This window comes from Harpia harpyja, chromosome 5 (genome assembly GCF_026419915.1).
Source record: "Harpia harpyja isolate bHarHar1 chromosome 5, bHarHar1 primary haplotype, whole genome shotgun sequence".
In the NCBI taxonomy this organism is placed as follows: domain Eukaryota; kingdom Metazoa; phylum Chordata; class Aves; order Accipitriformes; family Accipitridae; genus Harpia; species Harpia harpyja.
In genome coordinates, this window is record NC_068944.1 from 22,302,785 (window position 1) to 22,326,544 (window position 23,760).

Here is a 23,760-nt window from a genome sequence, read left to right on the forward strand (position 1 = left end):
CATGCAGGGTCCTTATGTAAGCTTGTGCTTTCCTATCAGCTTTTTTTTTTCCTGAGTAACTTCTTCAAAGCAGGCGAGCTGGCCCGATGCTTAAAGCATCGAGGATGTTGCTTGGCAACTTTGGGCTGTGCGTGTGTCTTTCCAGGAGTAGCCAGACAGATGTTTGCACACAGGCTTACTGGGAGCAACCTGGTGGCAACCGAGCAAACCTGGTCCTAAAATTACTGGTTCGGGGCATGTGTGCTAAATTAAACATTTGCATGTGAGAGGCTGTTCTTGATACTTGTTATTTGCGAAGTGTAAAAAGCTTTTCAAAAGCCTGAGAGGCTGAGATGCCTTTCTTGGATATTTTTCAGCACCTAGGGGACAAATTATATCATTTGTCATTTGGTTGAGTGAAATTTGTTTAGTTTAAAGCAGTGAGTTGAAGATGAGGTTGGTTTGTTTTGGTTTGTTTGGCTCTTTTTCCTCTTGCTCTTTTAATGTAACAGTAACATTTTCATGCTATTAAGAGAATTACTCTTCAGAGATACGAACACAGATGCCCGGGCGTTGTTTTGCAGGTCTGTGTCCAGTTAGCAATTAGCTGCATTTCAGTTAGAAAGAAACCAGTGGAGTGTCACTCTCTGCTACTTTTCTATCCCAGGATACAATATACTGGGTGCACACAGGGCACCTGCCTTTAAGGTGTGCTAGTGTATTTGCCAAGGGAAAGATGTGAAGAGCCTGGGTTGGTACCCCCTGATTTTTCTCTGTGAGTACTGACAGTGAGAGCGAGTTGCAGGGGGAGTAAGCTGTCGAAGCAGAGGGAAGGGACGGGTTTCTCCTCTTCTCATTACCTTCAACTCAGTTTTACTGGCAGTGTCCCATTAACTGAATGTGAGACTTAAACTGTAAACTGAATTAGAGCATCTTTTTAAAAGGTAATGCATTCTGAAAGTGTCTGAGCAGCTATAAACATAAGGTGGAAGAGCTCCTGGTTGTGTGCAGAGGCCGTCTGCTAGCCAGAGGTGGACTGGTCCCTGGGAGCCTGTTCAGGCAGGGGCTGAAGGTTAGGGATATAATTTTGAGCAGTTGCTCACATAAATAAAGGCTGGTGGCCAACAGCACAGTCTGATGCCAGCACAGGCTGGCGCGGCTGCCAGAAGAGGTGGCGGTGTGACTCTGCCGTCATCCCCACTTCTCATGTCACACCACACCCCACGCTTTTGAGTCTCATATTGATGAGATCTCATGGGGAATCGTGGTGAGGAATTGATCAGATTTATTGTCTCTCCTCCCTTTTTAGTTTTAACTCAGGTGGGTTTGCCTACTTCTTCCCATGACTTTAACAAATGTTTGTAGTGTCTTGATGAAGGGGGCAGGACAGAAGTGTGAAGGAGCAGCCAGGAAAAGGGGAAAAAGATGGAGACTTTTCTCCTGTTGGTAATGCAGATATTTAACTGGCTGGGAAAGCGTGGCAGACTGCGGGACAGGGACTGGCTGCAGGAGCAAGGGCTGTGTCTAGCTGGCTGGGCTTGGAGCAGCCAGGCACAGTGTGGACACAGACTTGTCTGTGTCCTTGGTTTGTGAAGAGCAGCCACTTCCGCTGGCTGTTAAAACATTGTGCAAAGAAAAGGAAGTAAGAGCAAGAGGAGGCAGCGTACTGGGAACAAATGTGCACTTTTCTAACTAGAGACAAGAGTATATTTTGGGGTTTTGCTTACTTACTGTTTTCTTCAGTAAGCATATTTGGTAGATCAAAACCACCAGCCTTTTCCCTTCCGTGAGTAAAGTTTACTTGTTGTCAAACATCGGAGCTGGGTTTTCTACTCTTCTAGCACTCTGAGAGAATAAAAATGGAGTGGGATAGTTTGACAGGAAAGGTAGCCAAGGAACCTAAAATTCTTCTTTAGACATGCCAGGTCAGAAATGTTTTAATTCTAAGGAGTCCTTGGAACTAAAGTAATCTTTCAACCATTAAAGAAAACAACCTGTGACATCTTAGCATGCGTAACTGTAAGACAGTACGGATACAAGATAGATATGTTCACTCTTGAGCAGGAGTTCTTACCTTTTCTTAATAACACTTTAGTATTATGATAAGCATAAGCAGAGTTATTCATTAAGAACCTACTAGCGCTTCCCTTAATTGCTATTAACCTTCATTAAGATGAGAGGTGAACTGTGTTGGGTGCTATGCAAACACTCATTAAAGCCTCTTCCCTTCCTGGTAAACCTTGCAGCTTACCAAGGCAAATGATATAAAAGCAGTTGGGGGCTGTGGCTATTAACCTGGCCACTGAGAGTTGTTTTATTATAGGTGCCGTAGGAAGAGGTATCTTAAAAAGAAATTTGTGGAAGGCAGTTGTGATTCAGGATGGCATTTCTATTTCTGATAGTACTTACTAAATATGAGTGTTGATTCTCCTTTGAGTCAGTGAGACTTTAGCTTATGCTCAAGTTAAACTCCTGCTTAAATCCTTCTCTGAATTAGATGCTTCATGAAAAGAAGACATAGAAGAGCTAAAGATAGTTTTTTAACTAAAATGCAAGACTGGATTTAATGGCATGCAAAAAGGGGGAAGGAAAGTATCTGCTTTCCTGGTTAACAACCCACAAGTAGGGCAAAACTGTGCGAATGAGGACAAAAAGCCAGAAATTCATGGATTGAAATAAATGGACTCAGCAGAAAGCAGCCCAGTAAAGGAGAATGGTCTGTGTTGACCTCAGTAGAGGTGGTCGCCATCTAGAAAGCTCTCAGTCCTAGAATTGCTAACAGAAAATGAGTTGTCCTTGCCTCCCTCATCGTTAGGCTGTTTAGGAACCCTACTTAAAATAAATTTGTGTTAACTGCATATTGCATATCTTCTGTATTTCCCGTTTCTTTTAGTCAGTGTATATTAAATCAGAGTACAGTTAAACCATATTAATGATTATGCATACACAAAATAAATTAAAAATGAAAACCTTAACTGAGATAAAAAGCTTCAGTTTATTACTCTATCTGAAAACTAATTCTTGTCTGTTTTGGGCACAGCCTCAGGTACCTCCCAAAGCATCTTAGATCCATAAAATTTAGTTACCTTTGATTTATAATGGGGGCTGGAGAACTGCAGCAGGAGGTAATCACTTGATAATCCAGCTAATGCTCTCAATCAGAAAGTAGCCACAGATATGTAAGTGGCAAAGAGCAGTGCTGAATTAATAGCAGTAAATCTTCTATAGGCAGGATTTCAGTTGCAGAAGCACTGGGGCCAAATTTACTTATTGTTCCTTCAGCAGTCTTAAAATGGGGTGGATTTGGCACTGACTGGCAGAGTGAGACTTACTTCAAATGACAGACCAAGTAAATCCCTGCACTGAGGTCAATAAACCAGTGTCAAGAATAAATCTGACCTGCTGTGTCACTGAGTTGCACTAAGGGATACCTCACCTGAAGGTTTACTACTTATATATATTTGAAGGCAATGGTAATATTGGCCAATTAGAGGTCTGTGGGCATTATGTTTGCAGTGAGGGAAGACAGAAATAGAAGATTTGGTCTGATTTCTAAATTTCTTCATCTGCTGTCTCACAGTGATCACTCTTAATTATGAGAATTTTGTTTCATTGCCATGCAGAAAGCTAAGCTGCATGAGTCATGGGCAGAACAGTTTGCTTTTAATAAATGGAAGTGGATACGGTAATAATAAAAAAAAAAAAAAAAAAAATCAGTTCGACTCCAAACCCATCTACCCGTCTAGACACATAGTGCCAAGCTCCTGTCTGCTAAGAAATATCTTCTTAATAATGCTGTAATAATGCTACTGCGTTATAGTACTTGCCATTTTTCAAAGTGCTGTACCCAGCTAATTCCTTGTTGGCTGAGCTTGAGATGGTCTTTTGCTGAGTTTGATAGCATTTTTGTGTCTTGCTTTTCTGTAACGTGCTATTTTGAATGCCATGTCCAATCAATTAGGGAATCACAAGAATGTTTTAGGCAGCAGTTCCCAGGACTGGGCAATAATCCTTGTCCCTGCTCTTCCAGGGTTGCCTATTCATCCTTTCCTGGCAGAGACCACGTGCCTCCCCATTCCCCTCTCCTATAAAAAGAACCACCTTGTCGTGGCCAAATATTCTGTGCGGGCCCATTTTCCTCACGGCTCCCCTCCTCTGACTGGTACCCCATGGGGAAGGGGGGTGCACGTGTTGGCACCTTTTCCTTCCCCACCTCTAACTTACCTGCTTCATGTCACAGGTTGTCGTTCCCTTTATTACTCCTTGGCTTTTCGTGCCAGGAACAACTCCTTTCCTTCCTCCCTCCCTTTGCAGGGCTTTCCCAAGCAAGTTGCATGTGGGAGAAACTGGAAAACCAGAAGTGATGGATGGCTAGAAAAGGGAATGGAGGGCAGAGCTTGCCGCCTATTTTATCCATTTCCTCAGCTTAGTGTTGATCTCCTGGGTGACTATTGCTCATAGAGTGGGGTCCTGACACCTCGATAGCTATGTGCCTTCCTCCCCAAAGGATGGGGTGCTGGCAGCAGCCTGGCTTCCTGATGCACATCTAGCTCCTTGCATGGGTAGGAAATGGAGGATCCTGGCTTGAAGAAAATGCAGGGAAGGTATATGGCACAAGGGGAAGGAAGCTGCTTTGGAGGAGAGGAGGAGATACCTCTTGCAAGGGCAAAGGAGGAATAGAGGGTTGGGAGGCCCCTGGCTGAGAGGTATGGTGGTAATGGAGGGAGGGGGAGAAGGGGCTGAGTGGGGATGGAGAATGGGGCATGCTGGATATGGGAAGAGGAGAGGGGATGACCTGGCAGGAGTGGGCTGGGGGAGGATTTCTGCAGCCATCAAAATGGAGAGGAGGTGGTGGGTGGGTAGCAGCACGCAGGGAGCTTGTGTCTAGAGCAGCAGGATCTGAAGGGTTCAGGGCAACCACGAGTGTGTGGCATCCTGCTTCCCACCCAAGCTGGTGGTGTTTTGAAATGGGCAGAATGTAGGCGTTAAAAACTTCTCTGTGGAAGGCAGCAGGGGCTGTGCGTCTGGCTGCCGGCAGGGTGTTTCAGGGAGTGCAGCCTGATGCGTTGGGAGTTGAGATGAACAGAAACTCAAATGGGACCATTAAACTCATTTGCTCCTGACATCCAGGTCTGAATCGTCACTTCCAGAAAGGTGAGAAAATAGCAAAAATAAAACTATTGTCCCATAGCAAGGCAGGAGATCAGTCTCTTCTAGTGCTGCCTGGACTTGTCATCCGAGCTTCCTTTTGTGTAATGGACACTGGGATGACTCCAGTGAAGTGCAGGGGGGTTATTTATGTTTCCCACCTGTGTGAGAAGAGTATGGATTTGGGCTTGCTAGAAATTACTGGAAGAACAGGTTTTTTTTAAATAATTGAAAACTGCTGATTCACGGAAATCTAAACTTCCATGGAGCTCCCATCTGACAGAAGTCAGGGCAAGCTGGCCAACTAACCCACTTTGAAATTAGGAAGGAACATTTGAAAATGGAAAAAAAAAAAAACCAAACCACTCTGAGTGTTAAGAGCTCTGAAACTTAGGCCCATATTGGTAGCCCAGGGGTACCAGCTACCTCATGTCTGTTGCAAAGATTTCCTGCTTGTAGGAACAGCCTGTTAATACCACTTGATGTTTTGAGGTTAAATCAGTGTGCTGAAAGCCTTCTAGATCCTCAGATGAAAGATGCTATTATCTATGCAGTACATCCACAAAAGGGATCATGGAGTGTATTGTAACTTTGGGGCAAATCTGCCTGCAGTACTGCTCAAGGACAACATGTGTTGCTGTGAATGTGTATCTCTGCTTAAAAGCAGCGTCAACACCTTGCTCTTTAACGGGCAGTACAAGAGCTGCAAAAGGTTGAGCTGGTAAATCTTGCATTGTTTTTCAAATAATACTTAAGTCTCCTAGCTTGCTTTTGAGACTCGATTTGGTTCAAACCAACTCAGTCCTTCTCTTTCTTTGCTCTTTTTCTTTTCTTTTTTTTTTTTTTTTTTTAAATCAAACCTTGTTAACTCTAATGTGTGCCTTAGCTGTCAAATCCATTCCCGTGTGATTCATGATGGCTTCCAGAGCTCCTGGTGGAGAAGAGTATACAAGCCTTTTTATTTCAGCTGCATGACTAGAGGTATTCCCTCTCTTAGTTGATGGCATGCATTTTCCTTTTGAAGTCCCTCTCCTTCTTATGCATGTTACGGTGTGACAGATCTGCTAAATGGCACTCCTGCATAGCAGGTAAAGGGGATGTGTGTGTGTGTCTTGCTACAATTCTGTGTTAAATACAGAGCAGCACAGTTTTGCAGATTTGAGAAATCGTACGTCCACTGCCTACTGTCAAAACCTCTTTCCCTTCTTTTAAATCTCACAGAGATGCTGCTAATTAGAGGAGATTTTTATTTTCTCCGTCCTGATTCATATCAGAGGCCTGAATATAATTTGGATCACTTTGGGGAGCTCAAAATACACCATCTAAAGAGAGAATAAGCCTCATTTATCCACTGTGCTGCAACAGGATGGAAGGTGCAGCATGAGAGTGTGTTGGTCTGTGGCTCTCCCACAGCCAGCCAGCCATCGCTACCCTTCCCATGGCCAGTTCCTCCCCTGGAAAAGAGCAAGTTCAGCCGCTTCTGGTCCCCCAGAGAAGCGAAGGAGCAGTGCCTCTGAGAGCCGTGGTGCGGCAGAGTCTCAAATCCAGTAGCTGCTCGTATGCATGTAGTTAGTGGAAAGCTCAGTTGTGTGCTCTGAGGGGAGCTACGTATTTACCAGAATGGAATGGTGCAAGTAGGATTATCCCGTTCCAAATGGCTTCTGTATGTGCTGGGAACTTTTGATGCTTTCTGACATGTAGCGTGCTGTGGTCTGTATTGTAGTGAAAACTCAAAAGTCATTTTCAGTTCTATTTTACCCTTCCTGGACAGGGAGCTGATGTGTGGCAGGACCTATATTTTTTTCTGTTTTGGTGATGCTTTTGAGTGAAACAAGAGTCCAGATTTTAAGAGCATGTGGTTTGTCACTGGAAATTAAAATTGAAAAGGCTGGTATCCCCCCAGCAAAAACTCCAAGTATAAATCAAAGCCAAACTTTGCCAGCACCCAGCTTGCTGCTTTTAAGTTCACAGGGAGTCTCTCCATCGCTAGGGTTTGGTTGCAACTGCAGCAGCTAAACTCATCTGTCTAAATAGAAGAATTCATTTAGCTGAGCCAAAACCCGGCCGGATCCCTCCGGACGCAGGTGGGGATCCCGGTGCCGGGCGGGAGGGGGGGGGCCTCCCTGCTGTGTGCCCGGGGAGCAGGCGGCGGGGGGGGGGGGAACTGGCTCCAGAAACCTGCCAGCATCCAGCTTTTGCCGTTCTCCGCGGCATGGGCTTTTTTTTTTTTTTTCCTCCCTTCTTTTTTTCCCCCTCTTTTTTTTTTTTTCCTTCCCTTTTTCCCTCCCTCTCTCCGGAGGAGCCTCCGCAGCCCTGATTTGCTGGGAAGCGGCGGACGCTCGCTCTGGGCAGAGCCGGGCTGCGCTGCCGCTGCTGACGCGTGGCCGTGGCCGCTGCCGGGAGCAGCCCCGCGCCCCGGTACCGCCGCCGCTCCCCGCCGCCGCTCCCCGCCGCCAAGGTACGTTCCCGCCGCCGCCGGTGCGTGCAGCCTCTTCCCCGCCGGGGGAAGCGGAGGATATGCCCGGGGGGAGCACGGGCAGATTGCACCCCCCCCTTTTTTTTTTAATATATACGTATTTATATATATATATATATATATATATATATAAAAACCTCATTCCTAGGAGCCATTTTTAAGTTAGCAGCCGCGGAGGGGGCCGGCGTGTGCGTGAGGCCGGGATGCCTGGGGGGGCGCCGGGGGAGGCAGCGAGCGGTGCCCCCCGCAGAGCGGGGAGGGCGGGGGGGGGGCTCCGCGGGGGGCACTCGCTGCGGCCCGGCGCGGGGTGGGGGGGGGACACGGCTGCTCCCGCCGCAGCTGTGCCAGGGGGAGGCGGAGGGGGGTGTGGAATTTAAATTTTTTTTTTAGGGCGATACGCATTTTCTGTGGGAAACTTATGTAGGCGGCAGAGGCGCGGCGGGGGGGGGGGGGGTGCCTGGCTTGGTAGGGCGCACCCCGAGCCCCCCCCCGGGGGGCTGGCCCCACCGAGCGCCCGCTGCCCCGCTCACCTGGGGGGCACAGCGCCCGGGCGGTGCAGGGGGAGCCGGACAGCCTCCCCCCCCTCTCCCTCACCGCCCGGCCGGGGCTGCGCGCCTTGCGGTGGCGGGGGGGCTGTTCCCCCCCCCCCCGGCCGTGGCTTCTGCAATGCGGTGGGTGTGGTTATGTACGGAGCAGATCGCAGCCCCGGCCCGCTGCAGTGGCAGCGCCGCGCCGGCCCCCGCCCCACGGCCCCGGCCGGCAGCGAGGGGCCCCGCGCCTGTCGGAGCCGTCGGGCCGGGCGCTCCGCCCCGCGCCGCCGGGGCCGCCCGGGGGAGGAATCGCGCGTGGGGCGCGCCCGCCTGCCCGCCTCGGCGCGGGCTCCCAGGTGCGCTGGAGCGGCGGCCCGGGCGCTGAGCCCCCCCCCCTTCCCCTCATCCCTCCCCGCCTGTCCCCGCGGAGCGCGGCGTGGAAGTTGCGGTACTTGGCCAGGTCTGTGGGGAGATAGGGAAGGCGAGGGCACGGCCGGCAGGAAGGCTGTGCGGGTCCTGTCCTGCATCCCGGCTGTGGGCCCTCACCCTTGGGTGACCAGAGAGGAGCTGGGGGGGGGGGGGGGGGCGAGGGGAAATAGCGTTTTGTCTTTTTTAGGTTTTCTTGTTTTTCGTTGAGAGTTGAAACTTTTATCGTATATATGGAGAAGCTCGAAAACTCGCACTCCTCTGATCGTGGCAAGTAGCAAAGTATGGCCAACCTGGCCTTGCGGTTTCTTGATTTTGTTGTTGTTTCTTACGGGGCTGCGCTTGAGGAGGAAGGCGTTCGGTAGAGGTGGTTATCACTCTGAATGCTGTTCTCTAGTGTGTGCTTGTGCTTGAGGCAGAGATGGAAAGTTATTTCCTCAACTCAACATGCATGTTGCTTGTAAGTCAAAAGGAAAATACTGACGACATTTGAAGTCTTCTGTCAAAATGATTGCAAGTCAGAGGCCTGCTTGCCAAAAAAAAAGCTCTGGGTTAGGTGTGTCCCACGTGCATCTGTCTTTTTACAGTGTGGTGAGCTGAATGATGCCTTTTCATTTTACTTTTAATATTGTCGGCATTTGTCTGTGCCCAGAGAAAGCTGAAAGATTTGTGTAAAGAAAACAAGTATAACTAAATCTCATACAAAATGAGAATATAAACAAAATATGTAAGTTTTTGGCCAGTAAATTTTGGTGAGATGCAATCAAATGTGTACTTTTCCTCTAAATCTATGGAGAACAGGCCTTTCATAGAGTATTAAAAGGTCAAGATCATTGCGCTGCATCACTGATGTGGTTAAATTCGCAGGTCTTGCTGCACCTGTGTGTGTACATGCATAATATAGTATAGGCGAGTACTGCTGCGCTGGTCTCCTTGGGTTGGAAAGTTTCAGCTCTAACGTGAGGATGAGACCTGCATGGCAATAAGGGGAGAAGAGAGCCCAAGAGCACCGCATTAGAGTAAGAGCTGCTGGAAGTTTATTCCTTACGGCACCACTTGAGCTGGAAGGCTCCTTGAGCTGTTGGTGTGCTGCAGACCTGCTTGCTGCAGTAGAGAACATGAAACACATCGGGAAGTGTTAAAAATACATTGATTTTATTTAATCAGACCGTTACAGCCCTGGCCTCTCCCAGAACTAATTGCACACAGTCGCATCCCTCCATTAATGATGCAGCTGGTGGCCTTTTCTCACCAGTGGCTGCCCCGTATGACTGAGGAGCTGGTCGGATGTGTGTCAGGAGCTCATCCGATGAGAGCCTGCTTCTGCGGTGGGCAGGTTTTGCCTTTGGGAGGGTGAGGAGGAGGAGGAGGAGGAGGGTGGGAGGGCAACAGGGTGTGGCACCATCCCCAGCTTCCCCCCCCACGCCTCTGCCTTGGCGGCTCCTCGCAGGGTAGGGCTGTGTCTGCCGGGGAGCTGCATGCAGCAAAACTGGAGAGGTCTAATTTTAGTTGGGCTTTTATTCTCTTCTGAGAAGGAGCAAGTGAAGGTGAAGTTAAAACTTACGTAATTTTTGCATTAAAGAGGGTGAGGTTGTTTTGTTTTTTTGTTTTTTTTTTTAATTGTCTGTAGTGGAAACCTGCTGAATATTTACTCTTTAATGGAAAAGAATTACTGTTCATGGGCTTTTCTTTGAAGGCTGGGGTTTTTTTATAGATAATATGGGCACTGGTGGTAGGTTTGACCCATGGTAGCGTGCTCACACCTATATTTGTTAGATTTGTTGTTTGGTGCAGTGGTTGTGAATTCCTTGGGGGGGCTATGCATGGTTATTTTTTAAATACGTAAAATGTCACTTCTTTGTATTTCAGGCATGATCTTGAGTTAACAGAAAGTTCTTGAAATGTGTTATTCACGGTGGGTGACATTCAGACTTGTTTCATGGAAATTTCATGTACCAGTAAATGACTGCTTGTTGTCTCAGAGAAAACATCAAACCATTTATAAGCGGTTATAAAAGAATACTTGTTTCTCATGAGATGAAGCATCAGCTTTATCTCTCCAGCTACAGTATTTTCAACATGAAAGTATTAATAACTGTGTGACTTTATCACATCGAAATACATCCTGGGGTGAGAATCTGTGTAGATTCAGTACGCATTCAATGTATGTTGGGCTTTGAAAACAAAGGGTAGATCTGTGCAGGGAGGGCTGTTTCATGAGTCTGCAGGACTGCTTTTTCAGTGTGTATAGCATGACCCTGGGATATTGTGTTTAGCATCTTCTTCATCACATTTTTAACTGGAAATATGTTATCACTGCAGAGATTGAATTTTCAAAGTGTTTTGTTCAGACATAATTTTTCTCTAATCAAGTGAAAATAAATGCATGCATGTAACTGAAAAATATGGTTGCTGTCAACTAAGCTGAAAATTAAGCTGAAAACGTGTTTATTCCGAAGGATCATGATGGATTGTTTTTATTTGGTACAGAAGTTATAGAGTATGTAAAAGAGTGTTACCCAGAACTAGACTGGAATAAGCATCGCTAAGCAGTTTGAATCAGTACCATAAAGGAAGCCTTTAAAAGAGATGAACTACTGAAAAGATGATGACTTAGCTAGGTTTTATCATGTTTCTCTTAATTTTTCATCTCCAGTATTAGTCATTTCTAATGGTTGGGGAATGGTCCAAGTCTAAATGTGTATATGGACACATAGCACTTCCTCTCACATTAGCTGGCTAGAAAAACCCAAAGAGAAATGCTTGTTTTCTTTGGAAGGATCTCTGTTTCTTAAAATGAATGGCACAAGTAGTGGAGAAGAGGAGCATAACCACTTATCTTGGCTTTGGTAAGAGAAATCCTATGGGCCCTTTGCTCCTGCCCCTGCCATTCTCAATCATTGTCACCATAAGCATCAGTGCAGAGGAAACTCAGGAGGATTGCCGAGGACTAAATATCTGTGGAAAAGCAGAAATGGGTCAGTATTTGGGACAACTGAGTTAATCTGAGACAATGTGCTGTATAGACAGCAAACTCAGTATCTCCTGCACCCTTCCTGAGTAATTAATATAATGCAATTTGAGTAATTGTCAGCTTTTTGTCTCTGGAGGAAAATGAAATCTTTGCTTTTTACTTTGACTTTGACTATATCATCAGGGCAGGTTGTTCTTGAATAAAGCGGATAAAAGCAAAAAGGAAATTATTATAATCTTCTAAATCATGAATCTATTTGCATCCTATGGGACGTGGTATATGAAAGGGTAATACATAAATAAAAGTTTAGAAAGCACATAGAAGTAAAAAAAGGGGGAAAACCCCCTCTTTTTACATAGACCCCTTCAATTTTTACCCTTTCCTTTATAGATCTTGGAAATACTTTGTATGCCACAGACAGAGAATCCCTTTCAGTGGCTTCACTACCTATCAAAACTGATCTGTTGGCAAGCTGAGAAACAAAAGAAGTACTGAAATCTGCATGAGGATCACCCACCAGATGTTTGATCCCACTGAGAAAAGTCTTTAGAGGGTTAAAGAAGAATGTGGAAACCGGGGGCTTGGAGCACGTGTGGGGGGTAAAGGGCTAGAATAAATGGAAAGCATATGTGAATATAAAGAAATATTTTGGGAAGGGGGGGAGTGTAAAGAGAAGAAAGCAGGATACAGTTTTGGATACATGCTCACATGCATTTATTTGTATGAAATATATGTTTACTGACAAATGTGACAGAAGGGAAAAGTCATAGCACTGCTCTAATGAGTTCGAAGTGGGAGAAGAAAGCTCCCACGCAGAATGGAGAATGGTTGACGTTTCTGGTTTTGGGCTATGTTAAAATCTGAACTACCAAGGTGTACTGTGAATCTATTGCTTGGCTTTTGCTGCAGCCTTTTTCCTAAAACAGGGGCTGGGTTTTGATCCCGGATGGGCTGCAGGTAGCAAGCGGGGTGGGAGTAGCCGTCCGTGGCAGGCTCTTGGTTGAAGCCCTGTTGATGCACGATGGGATGTTCACGGGAGAGAGGAAGGGAAAGAACCTGTCTCTGGCCTGTGTCAGACCAGAGAAAGCTGCACACTTGGGCCTGTGGTTTTGCTCTTCTCTTTGGCTGTGTGCTGGTCCCCCAGCCAGGCTCCTGCCTATCGCTCCCGCCACAGGCCCCCTTCCCCTGGCTGCAGTCACCGACTGGGTACGCCTTCCTTTGGGCTCCTTGGCAGGGTCCCTGCTGGGGCGGGAGCCTCTGGCACCGTCTGTCCTTCCCATCACTGGGGAAGGTGGCCAGGCACCTGCCCTGCTTCCCCTCCCTCCTCCCGATTTGGGATCATCCCTCCACATTCCTCATCCTCAGAGCTTCATCCCTTGCAGTGGCTCAGCCTCAGCGCTCTCCACCTCCCCAGAGGAGCGGAGGAGGCGACTAAATCCTGGGAGGCAGCCACACGCCGGCGTGCACCAGCAGCCTTTCCCTCGTGGCAGGAGGTGATACTGCTCCTGGCAGCTGGGGAGCGTGACATTGCTGGTAACGATGGAGCAGGAGTCGTCCCTGGTGGTGGAGGTTACCTTGTTTACTCCTTATGAATTCGAGGGCAAGTATGTGTAACACCTCCTGGTTTCCTAGGACATATTGGCTGAAAAAGAAATCTTGTTTAATAAACCAGCAAATGCAAACAGGCTGTGAAGAGGGGAAAAAAAAAAAAAAAGCTCTTCCAGACCTAGGAAACATATGTTTACGCTAACTGAGAGACCTGTTCTTGCACCCTGACTCATGTCGGGGAGTATCTTTATCTGCCAGTCTTCCCACGGAAATCAGTAAGCCTGTCTGTGAAGCAAGGCTCAATTCGGTTTAGATAGAGGTATCAAAATCTGACCCTACCAAATCGTAGCTTAGATCAGGAAGCTGTCATCTCTCTAAGGACCCTGGAGATGATTACTTCACTGGGTCCACTGAATTCGTCACTGTTTTTTTTGTTTTTTTTTTTCAACTAAGTTACTGCTGTTGCAGAGCAAGGGTTGGGGCAGGCAGCACTCAGCCCCTCTGCTCCCCAGCACAATGTGATTGCTGTGGGTGCCCCACAGCTGCGCTGGAGACAGTATATGGATATATACATCCATACAGAGAGAATCATTGCCACTTCCCTATGGGAATTATTTGCAGCAAGAAACCTAGTACCTCTGGTTTGCTCCTAGTAGCGGTTCTTAACTTTGCATGTCAGTAAATACGAGGTCTGATAAAGGTAACGATGGTGGGTGAGGTACAAAAACATGCTGTCAGGAAAGCAGGGTCTTTTTGGTTTAGCCAGGTGGTCTTGGTAGCCCAGGCACTGGTTGCCCTTTGCATGGGGCATCTGGCACTGGCTGGGGAGGTTGGGGAGGGAGATGGGCAGCTGCCCTGTGGGAGGTCAGCATGTCGCCTTGTCTCGAAGCAGGAGTAATACACAGGTCTCGCTCCCGCTTGCAGGGCTGGCACAAGGCAAAGTTGCCTCTTGTAAGCAGGTTTCTTAACTGATCACTTTATTATGGCAGTACGTTGTTAGTTTAACCATGTGGCTTGCTAGGCAAATGCCAGTATAAAATCTTGAGAACAACCCTGGAAGGAGAGGCCCAGCTGCAGCGTTGAAAGGTGAAGTGAGATGGCAGGTTTTTTACCTTGGAATTTGTCTTTTCCATCTCTTCTGTCTTTCTCTTTTGGATCATTCCAGAAGAGTGAAAGTTTTGCTTAATTGTATGTGCTTAAAGGGAAACAGTGTAATGTAGTTTCCACGTCCTGGAGCATTATTCTTGTACAGCTGGAGCTGGCAGCCTTTCATTCCCTTACCACCTCCTTTTTCTCCTAAAAATAGCAGCACACTACAGTGGGATTACAGGAGAGGCAGAAGAATGTTTCCTGAGCAACAGTTTTTGCCGGATGGTGGTTGTGGTAGCACGAAGAGCAGATTTTGGGGGAGTCAGAGGGAGATATAATAGGAACAGAACAAAATGGGACAGAGGCAAAACTAGGGTGGAGAGGACAAGGCTGGTAGGTGGGACGGACGGCGAGGTTTGCTGGGCTGTGTAATAGCCTGCCTGGGGAATTGGGAGAAACCTCAGCACTTGAATCATTTAGGAGTTGCTGAGGCACAGCACTCAGCAGCACTGTATGGGTAGCAAACTCACAGTGCAGATAGGAGGTGTGGGCAAGATGACCTAATTTCTATCTCTGATTTCTATGATTTATTAAAGAGTTTTGCAGGCTTTCTCTTAGCAGGCTTAGAGCTGGAATTTAAGGCATGACAATTAGGAGGGTCCTTTAATACTGTGCTAGCACGCTGTCGGGGTTTGATCACTTACTTGCAGGGGTAGCGTGCTAAGTGCAGCAAATGGAAGTTGTGGACAGGCTCTACACCAGTTTAGATCTGGTATTGACACTGTTTTGCATTCTGTGTTCAGTCCTGCCCTCAATGCACTAGTTCTATACGTAGATTGTAGTAATATATTAATGGGCTATAGTGGATATCGTGGAAAAAGTAAAAATAAGAAAGATAACCACCACCCACAACTACTTCTCATGCCTCCCTATTTAAGACATGCTCAAGAACTAGAGGATAGTTGGTTTGTCTTAGTTTATTCCAATCTTGGGAATCCCTTTGTGCCTGTAATGGGTTAGAGAAGAAGACCCAGCAGACAATGCTTCTGCCCCCACTGGTTGTCCAAGGCAGGGCTAAAAGACAGCGCCCACTGCCTTCATCAATATATTTAAATATATTTATCTAGGCTTTCTGTCTGCATAAACCACGTACCTACTCGCATTTGCACATAACTAAATACGCCACACAATTAATTATTGTGATGGTGAAATTCTGATATAACTAAAGTTACTTGAAAAGCCTGCCTTTCTCTTCCAAGTGTTGGCTTTGAGGTTGTTATTTCTGATCTGTACCCATTGACCACAGCTCTTGCAAAGCCAAACCAAACCATCCAGAATTTCACATTTAAAGTTTGAATGTGTTTTATCCTCATTTGCTACTGGTGTGACACAGATTTCTTGACTTGGTCTTTATTGTGCGAACCCAAAACTATTGTTCTTACATCATATATAAACCACGAACATTGTACTTTGCAGCTTCTCTACTAACGCAGTAATGCAGAGCAGTAAAGCCAGTCCTTTTTCGCAGCCCGAGGGGACAGTGATTGAATTAAGGATGCAGAGCTGAAGAATAAAAAGAAGTTTCTTCTTTTTAAATTTTTACCAACTTCCCACTGCTGTGCTATAGGAACAGACATAAAATGTCTCTTGCCAGTATAGGGCAAGTGGCGTGGTTTTGGAGTTACCTATGGAGTCAAGGCGGTTGTAGTTTCAGCATTACACTGGCCAGAAGGATATCAGCAGCTTCTGTAACTGGCATGTCTGTCTCTGCCTGGTTTTGGACTCCCTCCCTCTTCAGCTCCAATTTTGTTTTTACCTATCTGCCGTGCAGACGTGATCATTGTGTTTTCCCCATCCCTTGTTGTTCTGAATCACCTCAGCCCAGTAGCAGTTTGGTTATTGCACTTTATTTTGCTGTTTGCCTGTGTCCTGCATTTTCCATCACCTGAAGCACTGATTTCTATCTCTTACCTGTGTTTCTTCTATCTAACAGCACAGTAGCTGGTATGAAAGAAGATGTCTCCCATGACCTTCTGATCCTGTGATGTTGCTTTGAAGAACGCAATCAGTGTAGTTATGCTTTCTTCTTCTAATCAATACAAGTGTTTAATATCTCCATAGATTAGTAAGAAATCTTGCTGTGCTTTGTTTTTGGTTTTTTTTAGTAAAAAAATGCTGGCGTACAATAGATGATGCAGAAACAAAGTAAAGATACAAATTGCAGTAAGAAGATACCTGTCATTCTCTATCTTCCAAGCAGTTATAAAGGGATAAAATAGATATATTTACTACATATTACATTACATAGTTTACTAAAAACACTTCGCTACTTTCTTTTAAGGCGTGCCAGGGCTATCATTGTTCTTAACCCGCAGAACTGCGAGTCTCCTTCCTTGATAGTATCCTCTGTGCCTGGGATGTTGTTGTAAGAAGAAAAATCTCTGCAGGATGGGACTTGGCAAACAAATCAAGGTCTCGGCCAAGGAAATGCATAGTCTGTTCATTTTCTAAACAAAACTAGTTCAGCTGAAGGCGAGTGTTTTGTATCTGGTTTCCACTGGCTGTATTTTGATTTTTGTAAAGTAGATGTGATAAGCAATTATTTCTGCTTACATGCTGTTGTTTAAAAAATACTAGTTGTTAAATATTCCTTAAATATTGGCTGCTGAGGCTGAAAGAAACTGTCCAGAAATTCAGAAGGGATAGCACAAACATTAACAAGATTCTGAATAAGTGTTTACGTGATGAATGGGATTATTTCCTGCTTAAAAGCATACTAGTTTGAGAAGTGGGGTGAGCAGAAGTCACTCGTTGAGTAGTGGCACATTTAAGCCCAACAACTTGAGATTCTCAAGCAAGGAAACCCGCTTTCTGGTGGCATTTGTCTTTTGTTTTAAGACCTTACATAACCTACTGTACTTTAACCTAGTATTCTGAAATTGTAGTGTATGGAAACCCCATTTTAAGTTACTCTGTGGAAATTTTTAGAACTTTATTTCTTTCTGAACTCTGGTTAGACACATAATCAGGAAATTATTGATCAGTAATATTAGAGAGATACAAAACTGGTACCTAAGAGTAATATTTAACATCACTTAAGATGACAGCTTTGCAAAATGCATGATACCTTCCAGAATTGGGGTGGCAAGGCATCACAAGTGTACTCGGTTAGAAAAAGGCAACTGCTTGAAAACTTAGCGGGAGCTTGGAGTATTTATTGCCTTCTGTAGGGAGATGAAGTAGTGACTGGCAATAGGTAAGGCTTGCATTCAGGCATGAGTGAAAAGCTCCTCAAGCTCCTTGGTCCTCCCTGCCAGAGCTGCCAGTAACAGAGCGAACCGCTCTTTCCAGGTATAGAGAAAGCCCTCAATTTTGTTCCTCTGTCACCTTCTTTGCAAACCACAGCATTTCTTGTCGGTGGGGCTGCCCAAGGTCCTCCCCTGCTTTGGAAAACCAAAGCTGGGAGGTGGCAGCGGGGGCAAGGATGGAGGTCCCGGGCCCTCCTGGCTGCAGCACCTGTAAGAAGTGCTTCACCCTGGGGTGCTGCAGGACTCTGCTTCCCCATCTCGGGGATGTTCTGTAGTAGCTTCTGGGGCTGGTAACTTGCTGGCTGCTCCGCTTGATCCTTTGTTGTAGGTGCCGTGAAGATTAATAATCCAATTTGTCAGGTGAAAATTTAAATTGCATCAGTCACACCTCTTGTAGAGCTATCCTGTGATTAAAAATGACAAACAGTTTTCAATGAAACACTGTTTTCGCGTTCTCCTAACCTCTCAAAGCATACGTATTTGAAGCTTAAGTGTGTCACGTGCACTCTTTAAAAAATCACCTTCAGAATTATATGTTTATGTAAGGAGGGAGGAATGTTTCACCTATGGTTTAGGTAGAACTGAAAGTGTATTAATATCCACTTAAAATGTTGACCTTTCTTGCCTTGCCGCTAGGAACAAGCCATAGCTGTCCAAGCTTTGAATTTTTGCACCTGTCTGGTCCGATCTCTTCGCTGAGCAGCGATGCTTTTAGAGTTGGCAAAACCCAAACGATTAATCTTCTGGTGGCTTACCAAATAGCCTTGCAGTAGCTGATAAATCCTGCACAGTTATTGAAACACTTTGCAAAATTAAAACCTGAATGTTAAATTGTTAACCTCAACCAGTGGGATAAAATTGAAAACGAATGCATTCCTTTCCTGAAGGTGCCCCCACTTTGTTCAAATAGCAGATAACTTTCAGCAAGGCTGCAGCCTTCATCCCTTGTGAAACCAGCCTGTGATTTCGGAAATGTGAAGGCTGGATCTAAGCCCTCAATTTATCTCTGCCATGTGAGGCAAAAGGCAAAGCCAAAGCATGCTGCAACTCCTAAACACGTTAAGAGGAGACACGGGGGTGGCTGACCCTGAAAATCCCCACTCCTTCATCAGCAGGCGACGGGATTGCTGTGGCCTGGTGGGCTGTCAGGATTGCCGGTGGACGCTCGCCAGTTGTGTTATGAATGGAGCCCGCTCGCTGTTTGTAATGACAGCGCTTTGGCAGTCGAGCAGAGGTTGCCCTAGTCCATAACAGATAATATCTGGAGATGCTGGCTCTGGGTTTGCGGTGCACAGAGTTGCAGAGCTCTGGGATTGATGATGCTATGCGTGGTTATCCAGCCTTCAGGCTTGGGGTGGGGGAGCTTTGTGGACTCGGAGGCTCAGCAGATGTGCCAGGTGTTTCGGGCTCACAAAAGAGTTTGTGGCTGTCTGGTGGAGTTTTCTTGTCCTGGATCTGAAGGGCTTGTGGATCACCGTTCTCCTGAAGCCCGTGGTGTGTGTGCACTGGGTGTTAACGCTGCCCCAGCGTGCTCTGTTCGGCTGCCCCAGGGTCACGTTATGTCACGTTACCAAAAAATACAGTGTTTGCTTCAGACGTCTTCTCCCTTCCTTTTTCAACTGTGAAGCCAGTCATTTACTCATAAAATATCAAGTCCCCTTGAACACTGTAACAATAGCATCAGACAAAAATGTTGCCAACCATCTCTACTGTGCAAATAATCATTTACATGAATGTGAAAAACAGATTTTCAAGATTGAAGTGCTAACCCCCATTTACTGTTGCAATCTAAAGTAAGATGTTTGGTCTTCCATTACGTTTATTCAGAAGGTCTTTCCAAATCTTAATTCTTTCATCTCAGAGCTGCTGTTTAAACTTTGGGCTTGGATTGAACAGCTTTGTAAGTGATGGTGGTTATACAGCTCTTTCCAGTGTTATTTTCCGTGTAGAATGTGGAAGCACTTGCAGCGTTTATCCACCAGTTTTCAAGCTCTTTGTACTTCACCCATTGGCACTATAAAATGCGTTAGTTTAATTAAGATAATACTACTCGCCCATTTAATTTCCCTAGTAAAAGATGAGACAATTTGTAAGTGAATAGAAGGTTTTTAGCCTAAAACCTGTAAGTGTAAGAGGCTTTGGTCCTAGCCTATGGTCTTGGAAATTGGAAAAAGAGCTTTTTAGGGACTGCTTAGAAACAAATGATGGATATTGGTGCCATCCCCGAGTGTAGCAGCTGGAAAGTTTAATTATAGGCTGGAAAGTCAGTTAGGGATTAAGGAAAGTGTTAGCAGAAGGGGTGAATGTTAATGACAGCTGTTTGCTGTAGGCTTCAGGGAGGCAAAGTACATACGGAACATAAATAAAGTGAAGGGCCAAACATATGCTGGCTTTGAACATTCAAAAACTCCAGGTCACTTGTTCCTTGACACGTGAACGTGGTTTGTATGAAATCATTTTAACGGCTTGCACACACGGAGAGGTGTTTGTAGAGGGGGGAAAAATTCCTGCCTTTGTTTCAGAGCCCTCAGCACAGGCGAGCTTGTGTTCGCTGTTGGAAAATGGCACCTGGGCCAGGGATAAATATAAAACCCAAGAGAAGCATGCGCCCACGTCCGCTTTAGACGAGGGGCATTGGCCTGAGAGAAGGAGGTCTGTGCAGTGAAACATTTGGGGCTGAGGACCTGACATCTATGTGCTTTGCACTGGCTTTACTCTGGTCCCAAACAGCATGCTGCCTGTGCCTGCTGAGACCTGCAGATTAAAACCAGTTAGAAAACCCATGCCATCGAGTGCGGGATTTGTAAGCACACTGTAGCTCGTGTTGCAAACCCGCACTGGTAGTTTTAGGGAAAATTCCGGATCATTTTGGCTTTTAGAAGTGTATAGGTTGGGAAATAGTTCTGCATCTGCTTAGGGTACCTATATATCCTGTTGTACAGATCAGGCACTGCTGCTGAGATCAGTAATGGTGCAAATTGCTAGGACAATTATAGCCAAAACAGTGTTAAGGCTGAATCAGTCAGTCTTTCATTTTTCTCAGGACTGAGTTTAGGTTTTTTCATTCAAGTACATTCGGTCTGGTCTGAAAATAGCTTTTTTTTTTTTTTTTTTTTCCCTCCTTCTATGGCACAGGTTTTTCACTGTATAAATATTTTTTGAATGAGGAGGAGTTGGAAGGGATGTGTGCCACGCTTAAGCTTGCTAGGTGCATACATGACTTAATGAATCTCTTTCTAACACTACAGTAACCAGTGGTCATCCTCTGAGAAGTCAAAGAACGATAACATGAGCCATCTTTTGGAAAAAAGAAACAACCAAACAAACCAAACCAAAAAACCCCAAACACCCAAAAGCAACCAAAGAAGAGACCAAACAGCAAAATCCAAACCAAAAATCCAGCCTTTTTGTTTTGAAGTGTTTAAAACAGATGTGCAGTAGTGACTGGGTGGAGTTTCTGTTCTTATGTCGAAAGGTAGTAGCATATATGGAGAAGTTTGGATTTGTCCCTGTTGGATGTGAGTTTTAAGATTGCCTTTTATTCAGCTGCAGTAATAGAACTGCTGTACCTTACAGGCTGCTGTGGCCTGAGCATTAAAGGAATAAACTAAGGGAATTGTCTTCCCTATAAAATCAAACTAATTTGAACATGTGGCGTTATTTATAATAAATTTAATAGATTTATAGCTGTACATGATCTTCCTTGACAATTAAAAGCTTGTAGAGCACAAAAATGTGTCTAGTTTAATAAGCTACAAAACTGCCCCGTATGAGACTTCTGGGTGTTACAACATTGAGGTTGTTGCAAAAAGGTAATAATTCAGCCTTTCCACACATAATTCAGTATGACTGGCCATAACGAATGTATGGCTGCAGTATATAGGGTAGTACAGCTGGCTGCTTGAAAAATAACTGTGTGATCTTCATATCAAAAATTGGTAGCTTTTGGGTGCTTGCCAGTATTGGTTACAACTGGAGCTGGTTGGCGGCGAAGTGGCTGGTTATCCCACTGGTGGTATTTTCTGTCCTTGCTCGTGTGAGCGTGGGCAGACGGGGCTCTGGCAGCACCCAGCGCCGGGGAGGCTGTGGCACGCAGGGGCTGTGGGCTCCCTCTTTAGCCCAACTGCTTCCCGCTCACTGGGGAAGGACAATGGTATTTACACCTCTCTTTCTTGGAGGGCTTATGGTCCTTGGGAAGCTCTCTGGCAATGGAAAGAAGGCGCTTCATGTGGTATTTAGAATGCTGGACAAGAATTCACAGCAGGCATTTCCTCTCCTCTGAAGTGTGAGCAGAGGGAGAGAAAACGAAAAAACCCTAATAAAATACAGCTCACTTTAGGGATGGTGAAACTGCATCCTTGAACCTGTTTTACTTAAGGTTATGTCAGCGTAGGTCAAGCAATGCGCTGAACTGCAGATGAAATAATAAGAAATAGAAAGAACCCTCATCTTCCTGAAGGCAGCATGCTTTTACGAGACTGTGAAAGATTACAAATGGTGTGAAACAGGGAAGAACCTCAAGTACATGTGTTTTGGGAGTTGTGTGCATTATTGTATGCTTCCATGTAAGTGTGCATGTGTGAGCAAGAGAAGAAATCCTTAACTTGCTCAGTCTGCAGGCTGCTGGGGCTTTTTGGGTTGTTTTGGTTTAGTTTTTTTCCCCAGTTGATTCTTTTTCCCCCCAGCTTGGAAAACCCGTTAACTACAGCTATAATTCTGAGGCTTAGATGCAGTTCTGGGCACAAAGAACCCTGCCATGTTTCTGGTCTTAGTTAGTACTAATGGCTTAGACAAAAAAAAAGTTTCAGAACCCCACCCTGAAATATTGCAAGCTGCTTTTCTTCTTAAGAACTCTTAAATATCCAAGTCCACACTTGCATCTACTTAAGCCAGCTTGAACTAGCTTCTCTGCAAGTTTTCAGTCATCTGAATGCCAGCCATTGTGTAGCAACTGCTTTGAATGAAATGGTATCTTATATCGGCCTGTCAGCCCTGTCCTTGGCATCATGTCCCCGTGGCACGTTTACTGTCGGTACCAGGGATAGGAAGAGTAGATGGTTCTCCTTAGTGGTGTAATGTAGGTCGAGTTTTGTTCCCTCCTAAGAAACCAATATCAAAACTGCTCTTAAAATACAGGTTGAAGGAATCAGCCTCAATCAGTCTGATTTTCCATTTTTCGTTGGTGAGGCATAGCATGTAGTTCATTTCATGAGTGTATTAAGATGCCCAGATTAACCTGAAATTGCAGTCTTTCCTCACCATTTAACTTTTGTTTCAGTAAGGGTTGAGGCAAACATTTGCCAGCATACCAAAAGGGACCTGACACTTCTGTTGCAAATAACTTTTCCCCAAAAGCACTGCTTGTGTTGAAACAGTTTGGGTTCTGGCTTGCAGCCATGGGTTCACCTAAGCATATTACAAGAAGTGACAGGTAGACAGAAGTAATACATATTTTAATGTGCTTGACTCGGCTAGAGACCATAAAATGGGGTAGACTAGGCTTTCCTTTCCTAGCAGATGTGAGCTTGCTCCCAATTTATTAACAAGTTATGACACTGCCAGCAGTGCCATTCAGGTCACCTTAATGGCCCTGAGGCTCTTGAAAGTGGACGAATACGTCAAGTTCCTGCATTTTTTTGGAACATGTTCTCAGCTCCTGTGAAACTGCTACAAAAAACGTGCTGAGGGGTCAGCCCAGCCAAATTGCTAATGCCCCTAACACCGGCCAGGTACTGAGGTGACTGTTTCTGGAGTGGGTATTTCAGTAGTGGATGGAAGCTGTAAGTGAAACTAAAAGTGTTTCCAATTGGTACTCCCTAATATTTTAATAAGTAAGAGAGTATCATGGCTTGAATGTACTTTGGATACAGGGAGCCACAGTTGTTGTAATATAAATCATGTGCACTCTGTCACTGAAACTGGATCTCGTATGTTAATAAATACTTTACTTGTTTGAATGATACTCAGCACAAGAGAAGGAACTTTTTAAATATAAAATGAAAAAAAATCAAATAATATTTACTTAGTAAATGTTTTTTTTTTTCCCCTTACTTTTTATTGACTATAATGTAGTTAAGATAGTTTTCTTCCACGTCGGAGATATTTAGGCAGGAGTTTGGAGAAGAGAGTGTGGGATTATGAACGGATCAAAGGTTAAAACTAAGTTGATAAGTGTCATAATATGGTGAAAATATTGAACTCTTTACTACCAGGAGGTATAAAGAGGAGTATTGTTTTCAGACATAAAGCCATCCTTGCAATCTGTTCAGCACCAGTAAGCAC

General features: G+C 45.3%; 1 protein-coding gene across 30 annotated transcripts in view; it reads left to right on the forward strand.

The window, feature by feature from the left end:
- EPB41L3 (erythrocyte membrane protein band 4.1 like 3) overlaps window positions 1–23,760 on the forward strand; it is a 150,220-nt gene that overhangs the window by 39,577 nt on the left and 86,883 nt on the right. For 6 of the 30 annotated variants that reach the window (XM_052787343.1, XM_052787347.1, XM_052787351.1 and 3 more), the window contains exon 1: window positions 8,328–8,489. The exons of 2 other annotated variants lie outside the window; for them this stretch is intronic. The gene's annotated coding sequence lies outside the window, so the exon portion shown is untranslated. Of the gene's footprint in view, window positions 1–7,191; window positions 7,212–8,323; window positions 8,594–9,995; window positions 10,145–23,760 lie in introns of those variants that run through there. 22 more of the 30 variants (XM_052787348.1, XM_052787339.1, XM_052787341.1 and 19 more) reach the window with 10 other exon arrangements.